The 8,283-nt window shown below is 39.8% G+C and overlaps 1 pseudogene; it reads left to right on the top strand.

The window, feature by feature from the left end:
- Positions 1–3,654: 3,654 nt before the first annotated feature.
- On the top strand, positions 3,655–3,772 carry LOC126482437 (5S ribosomal RNA; annotated as a pseudogene).
- Positions 3,773–8,283: the final 4,511 nt, after the last annotated feature.

The following is an 8,283-nucleotide window of genomic DNA, read 5'->3' as shown; positions in this document are numbered from 1 at the left end:
ATATGTGAATCCCTCAGACAGAGGCAGCAGGACCACCAAATCAGTGTGGACATATGAGAAACAGTGTGTCATTTCTGTGAATTGGCTTGTTGGTTTGTAAACATGGTGGGCTGTTTTGGGTGCCTGGCATGCTACACACAATTTAGTCTGCTAGTGACAATCTTTTTTCATGCTGCTAGCAACAATCTTTTCAAATGTACCTGTCTTTGGTGAGCTTAATTCTGCTGTTAAGCTGTGGGATGTGTGAGGTTGTGCACTTACTTGTGGAGGCTAGGAGGCTGCCTAGAGGCATTGCACCGCAATATATCAAAATCAGTGGCATGTGAAATTTTGTTCAGCTTTGAAAAACAATTGGCAACTATGTTATCTGTCCTTTTTATGTATCTTAAATATGCAGTAAACTGGCTGATAAGTTCTAATTGGCAAAATTGTTGCTTGGATGAATTTTCTCTGCATTTATATAGTCCACTAGACTCTAGGACATCCACTGTACTCTGGGACACAGATACTTGCAACTATCATTAGAGACATCCTGCTGAGACTCGCTTGGAATGGAGTTTCTGGCCCTATTGTTTCGATGGTGCAGTTCATATGTTAGGATGGGACAAAGGAGAGAAGAAATCCTTCTTCACAACCAACTAAAGGGCAGTTACATTCATCAAAGAGATCAGTGTTTAGATTTAGTACTCATAATTTTCAAGAAGCTGTGGTCCATTGTACAAGGCCTTGGTAACTGTGACTGATGTCTCAAACACAATTCTGGAATATGCAAAAAAAAGTGTAGCAGATGATGTTCTCAGTGTAACACAACAAATCCAAGTTCAAGAGCTAATATCAATGTGTCTAACCCAGTGGGCTGTAAAAATAAAGGCGACTGATGACCATAGCTGTTAAGTCCCATAGTGCTCAGAGCCATTTGAACCATTTGTAAAAATAATTTCTTTAAAGCTGTGATGGGATCCAAAAAAAGTTGACCAGAGTTGAATGCACAGAGATCAATTAGAGACGAAAGACAGTTATTCCCATTGGGCTATGTGAAAGAGTTCAAAATTTGGAGACTTTTTTAAATGTAAGAGTCACTATTGAAGTGTTTGGACTTTCTGCAGAACTGGCCAAATTTCTACAATATCCACAGTTCACTGTAGCCTGAATGGCTCATACCTCTTAGTTAAAACTCACAATACACACACACACACACACACACACACACACACACACACACACACACAAAAGAACATCAAAATGATTTGCACTACCAACAGAATAAATATTTTATATTTGTCAAAAGCAGACACAATATGTCAGTTTAATGTAATGAGGTCTTTAATTATGGCAGAAAATGGTTATTATTTACACAGGTTACTTATTTTTCACTCTCAATTAGCCTGGAAGTGCTGTCATGGGTAGACTCTGAAAGATTTTTTTTTGCTATATTTTGCAGAAGAATATGTCACTCATGACTTTCATATTTTCAAACAGAATTTTACAAAAATCAGCTCATGAAGTATCGTAATTAGTATTAGTTATAATTATTTCCTTAACAATTTCTGCACTAAACTTAATCTTTTCATCAGTTCATTGTTGCTGCTGTTGTTGTTGTTGTTGTTGTTGTGATCTTCAGTCCAGAGATCGATTTGATGCAGCTCTCCATGCTACTCTATCCTGTGCAAGCTTCTTCATCTACAAGTAACTACTGCAGCCTACATCCTTCTAAATCTGCCTCGTCTATTCATCTCTTGGTCTCCCTCTACGATTTTTACCCTCCACACTGCCCTCCAATACTAAATTGGTGATCCCTTCATGTCTCAGAACATGTCCTACCAACCGATCCCTTCTTCTAGTCTTTTGTGCCACAAACTCCTCTTCTCCCCAGTTCTATTCAGTACCTCCTCATTAGTTATGTGATCTACCTATTTAATCTTCAGAATTCTTTCATAGAACCACAGTCTGAAAGCTTCTATTCTCTTCTTGTCTAAACTATTTATCATCCATGTTTCAGTTCCATACATGGCTACACTCCATAATACTTTCAGGAAAGTACTTCCTAACAGTTAAATATATACTCAGTGTTAACAAATTTCTCTTCTTCGAAACACTATCCTTGCTATAGCCAGTCTAGTTTTTACATCCTCTCTACCTCAACCATCATCAGTTATTTTGCTTCCCAAATAGCAAAACTCATTTACTACTTTAAGTGTCTCATTTCGTAATCTAATTCCCTCAGCATAACCTGATTTAATTCAACTACATTGCAGTATCCTCATTTTTTCTTTGTTGATATTTATCTTATACCCTCCTTTCAAGACACTGGCCATTCCATTCAACTGCTCTTCCAGGTACTTTGCCGTCTCTGACAAAATTACAATGTCATCAGCAAACCTCAATATTTTTATTTCTTCTCCATGGATTTTAATTCCTACTCCAAGTTTTTCTTTTGTTTCCTTTACTGCTTGTTCATTATACAGATTGAATAACATTGGGGATAGGCTGCAACCCTGTCTCACTCCCTTCCCAACCACTGCTTCCTTTTCATGCCCCTTGACTCTTATAACTGCCATCTAGTTTCCGTACAAATTGTAGATAGCCTTTAGCTCCCTGTATTTTACCCCTGCCACCTTCAGAATTTGAAAGATGTTATTCCAGTCAACATTGTCAAAAGCTTTCTGTAAGTCTACAAATGCTAGATATGTAGGTTGGCCTTTCCTTAACCTATCTTTTAAGATAATTTGCAGGGTCAGTATTGCATCACGTGTTCCTACATTTCTACGGAATCCAAACTGATCTCCCCCGAGGTCGGCTTCTACCAGTTTTTCCATTCGCTTGTAAAGTATTTTGCAGCCATGACTTATTAAACTGATAGTTTGGTAATTTTCACACCTGTCAGTACCTGCTTTCTTTGGGATAGGAATTATTATATTCTTCTTGAAATCTGAGAGTATTTCGCCTTTCTCATATATCTTGCTCACCAGATGGTAGAGTTTTGTCAAGGCTGGCTCTCCCAATGCTATCAGTAGTTCTAATGGAATGTTGTCTACTCCCGGGGCCTTGTTTCAATGTAGGTCTTTCAGTGCCCTGTAAAATTCTTCACACAGTATCATTTCTCCCATATCATCTTCATCTACTTCTTCTTCCATTTCCGTAATATTGCCCTCAAGTACATCGTCCTTGTATAGACCCTCTATATATTCCTTCCACCTTTCGCTTTGCCTTCTTTGCTTAGAACCGGTTTTCCTTCTGAGCTCGTGATATTCATGCAAGTGGTTCTCTTTTCTCCAAAGGTCTCTTTAATTTTCCTGAAGGAAATATCTATCTTACCCCCAGTGATATATACCGTTACATCCTTACATTTGTCCTCTAGCCATCCCTGCTTAGCCATTTTACATTTCCTGATGATCTCGTTTTTGAGACATTTGTATTCCTTTTTGCCCACTTCATTTACTGTATTTTTATATTTTCTCCCATCACTCCACAAAACTTTTGTAATAGAGAATACACTTTGTGCAGCAGCATTAGTGCCAGGGGGATTTAGCACAAACGGTTGAGAGTGATAGACCTTGTTCAGCTCGGTTTAATCAAACAGTGAGTAGCATAGTAGTGTATGTTCTGGAACAGAGTGTTCTGCTCAGAACATATATTGCTGACCTACAACAGTGTGGCAACGGCCTTGCTGCAGTGGATATACCGGTTCCCGTGAGATCACCGAAGTTAAGCACTGTCGGGCGTGGTCGGCACTTGGAAGGGTGACCATCCTGGCCGCCATGCGCTGTTGCCATTTTTCGAGGTGCACTCAGCCTCGTGATGCCAATTGAGGAGCTACTCGATTGAATACCATTTTACGACCGGGAGAGCAGTGTGCTGACCCCGCGCTCCTCCTATCCACATCCTCCACCGAGGATGACATGGCGGTCAGATGGTCCCGGTAAGCCACTCGTGGCCTTACAGTGGAGTGCTACAACAGTGTATTTTCTTTATCCTTTGGGTATGCTCACATTTCTTCTTCATTCAGTTATGCTACATGTTACTTAAAAACAAGTTAATTCAAAATGTACAGAACAGTTAATGTGAAATGTGACAATATATGTGACACATGTGTTTTTATAGGACAATGAGACACTTAAGCTAAATATGGGATGTTCCCGTGAAATACAGGTTATCTGGTCACCCTATCCTAGCACATATACTCCTTAATGAGGTTTTATTGATCATAATAAAGATTGGTTTCAGTGAAACTGTGCACAATGAGAATAAAAGATGGAAAAATAATTTTCATGTAGACTTTGCTAAGTATTGTGACTCATTTCCCCCTCAGTGCAGTTTTTGGTGCAATGCATATTTTTAGAGCACCCCACACTTGTTTTATGGGGCTTAGGTTTCAGAAATACTTCCATATCTGTGAATGACTCTTCACCATTTAGTTACAAATCCTACAAGATACCATGTATAAATGTATTTTCTTTAGTTCACTGTCAGACTACAGTGGCGGTATAATATATGAGTGTGTGATTTAAAGTTTATAAGTTGAGCTGTTTTGTTCAAGTTTTTGTTCACATGTGTGTCCCTCATTCAATACCTTGATTGTATGCCAAGTGGTTTCACTCTCAGTTGTGCAATGTGCAACCAGGTTCCAAATGTGAGAAATTTTTACTATTGAAATTTACAAACTAGCCACCATTTTCATCCTTACCCTTTTCACTGATGCAATGTTGGCTGGTTCATGGTGAAGCAGGTTAAAACATAATCAGCAAAGTCCCTTGCCACTCATGTCATGCTAAATGATCATCTGACTTGTGAGATAGGGAGCTCACAGATTTCTGGCCACAAAACAGAGCTCTCTTCTGTTACGAGTCACCACCAGAATAAACTTTAAATTGATTTGTCTTCTTTATCTTTTTACTTTCCTTTTCCTTGGAGATGTGTCTGCATCTGCTGGTGTTACCTTCTCTGACCCCACTAGCTGTCCTTACCATGTAATCTCCATAAAAAAATTAAACCATTATAGTTTCCTTTGTCTGTAAATGAGTTCTAAGACCACATCACTTCTAAATCCTGACTACATCCCTACCCACCAAGTCGACAAACTAGTGTCAGAAGTGGGATGCCTGATTCACTCTGTTCTTGTCTATGAGGCACCACATAAAAATTTACTAAGCCATGGTCAGATGAATTAAACCATCATGCGAGGCCACCTGGCTCCACACTGAGGTGCAGTGGATAAGTGCTTAGTACAGTCAGTCCGGGGTACAGCTGCTGCTGCAGCTGTGTGAGGGTGTCCAGCCTCACCCACCATCCCTGCACAAGGCCATATCACGAATACAATGACCCAGCACCACCATGTTGCTGGATACTGGTGCTCTGTCACTACATGACACTGCTACATCAATCATCAGCCAGAAAATGTAAATGGCAACCTTTTCTTTTGGGAGAAGATTCCAGTATAGCTGATGGCACCACAGACATCATTGAGAGCTGACACTTTTTCTTTATTTTGATGTGTATAGTTCAAAGGGATGCCCACAAGCAGGTCACAAGGAAAACTGGAGATGGATCCAGAATTGCAAGTGAGGATGGAGCAAATTTGGGTGGAGAATAAAGATCTGCAAAGATGCCTGAATGAGACATTATTGAATGTTAAATTGTAAAGTAGCGCTCTGCCTGTACCTAGCCTCATTTCCCCATTTCCAGAGTTCCCACAGACTTTTCTATACTGACCTGGAACTGATGTTGCATTGGGTTTGCTGATTCTCACCTTCACTGGTAAACCAAGTGAAAATGTCCACATTTTCATACAAATTTTAACATGTGTAGAAAAAATGTCTGTGTGGAGTGACAAAGTGTTGGTAGGAGTTGCCAATGTTAAATTGCAAAGAGAGGCTCGCACTTATGTAAATTCTGTGGATGGGCTGAAAAATACCAAGCCATTTAGCATCCTTAGAAAAAGGACTAGTGGACTGATATGGAGATAAGCATAGCATAGGGTAGTGGTCTATTAATTGTTGGCAGTTCAAATGTATGGTGAATGGTGGTACCTCTTAGGCTAAATGGCAGCAAGGGACAGGAAAGGACACAAGATGTACTCAGTGTGTATGCCAGGGCACCTCATTCAGCATGTTGGAGAGGCTATTCTGGCAGAATGCAACCGACTGCAGATTGTGGCACATGTTGGAACAAATTATGCCTGTCATTGGGGCTCCGAGTTCATTCTTTTTTTAGCTGTAGGAAACACACAAGTATCAGTGTAAGATCGAGTAAGATTGAAAGAAGTGCTCCCACATGTGAAAGTATTAAAATCCTAATGCCAAAGCATTCGCAACAAAGTGCCAAAGTTGGAATACATATGAGAAGCAGTGAAGTTCACATAATACTCGGTACAGAAAGCTGGTTGAAACCTGAGATTAAAAGCAAATTGTGGTTTTTGCAGAAGATTTAAGTGTATATTAAAATGATAGGTGAATGGGAAATGGAGGTGGTGTATTGGTTTCAGTAGACAAGAAACTTAAATCCATCAAGGTAGGAATTGAAGCTGCCTGTGAGATTTTTTGGGCAAGACTCAGTAACAGGGGGTGGGCATAAAATGATAATTGAGTCCTTCTGTTGCCCACCAGACTCATCTCCTAATGTAACTGCCAACTTTAGAGAAAACCTCAGTTCACTTTACTATAATCATCAGTGGAGACTTTAATCGTCCAACAGTTAACTGGGAAAATTACAGCTTTGTTAGTGGTGGTTGTGATAAGACATCTTATGAAACTTCTCTGAAAACTACCTAGATCAGACAGTTAGGAACCCCACTCACAATGTAAATATATTGGATCTAATGGCAACAAACAGGCCTGACATCTTTGAGGATATCCACATCGAAATTGGTAGTGACCAGGATGCAGTTGTCGCAACAATGATCACCAAAGTACGAAGGACTATGGTAACAAGCAGAAAAATATATATGTTCAGTACACTAGATAAAAAGCATTAGTGTCATATCTCAATGAGGAACTTGAAACTTTCAGCACTGGTTGGGTGTACGTAGAGGAACTCTAGCTCAAGTTTAAAAGAATATTTGACCATGCACTGGACAGATGTGTATCCAGTAGAACAATTTATAATGGGAGGGAACCTTCATGGTACACAGTCACTGTGAAGAAATTTCTAAAGAAACAGAGATTACTGAATAATACGTGCTCTGGCGTAACGACAAGTGCCAGCATGACGATGAAGAATGGACAATGAAGAACGGACGATGAAGAACGGAATGGCAGAGAAGGCTGTGAGATGATGTCAGCCAACAGTACTCTGACTAGGATGACACCACAACAGGAGCAGCATCTATATGAGGAGAATATAAGTGCCATGCCGCCTGGCTGCAGCAGAGTGGATGACGAGCCATCATACAAACTCCACACAGTGACTTATGAACGGTTTTGTTTCATGCATTGATATTGTATATACCGAAGAACATTGATTATTTGCCTGTTGCCATTTGCTTGCGATCCACCTTTGTGAACACACAAAGTTCAGTATTGTCAATTTTACTTACTGTAATAAACTCCATTAATATGATTTGCTTGAATTGTTGTCTAGCGATCTGAGAAAACAGCTTTCTAGGCACCCTATATTAGGCGAGTGGGCAGGATTCTACCATCGGTGTAAAACAAAGTGTAGGGTATAGGTGGAGAGATGCTGAATGAAGTGCATTTGGCTGTTAAGAGAGCAATGTGTGAGGCTTTAATAACAACCGTAGCAGAATATTATCACGTGATCCTTCACAGAACCCAAATAAATTCAGGTCATATGTAAAGGCTGTTAGTGGTGCCAAAGTTAGGGTCCAGTCCCTAGTGAATGAGATAGAAGCTGAAATTAAGGGTAGCAAAGCAAAAGTTGAAATTCTTGACTCCTCTTTCAAATGTTCCTTTACAAAGAAAAACCCAGGAGAAATGCCCCAATTTTAATCCTTGTACCACTGAAAAGATGAATGAAATAACTATTAGTGTCAGAGGTATTGAGCAGCAGCTGATATCTTTAAGATTGAAAAAAGCTTCAGGGCCCGATGGAATTTCTGTCAGATTCTATACTGAATTTGCACTGAGTTAGACCCTCTTCTGACTACAGTCCATCATAGATAACACAAACAAAAAAACTTCGCTCAGTTTTTGCGAAAAAGCACAGGTCACACCGATGTACAAAGAAGAGGAGCAGAAGCTATCCACAAAACTACTGGCTAATATCCTTGAAATCAATTTGTTATAGACTCTTAGAACGTATTCTGAGCTCAACATAATTGGGTATCTT

This window comes from Schistocerca serialis, chromosome 5 (genome assembly GCF_023864345.2).
Source record: "Schistocerca serialis cubense isolate TAMUIC-IGC-003099 chromosome 5, iqSchSeri2.2, whole genome shotgun sequence".
Taxonomy (NCBI): domain Eukaryota; kingdom Metazoa; phylum Arthropoda; class Insecta; order Orthoptera; family Acrididae; genus Schistocerca; species Schistocerca serialis.
The sequence above is the reverse complement of the archived record's forward strand: the minus strand, read 5'-3'. Positions and strand labels throughout refer to the sequence as shown.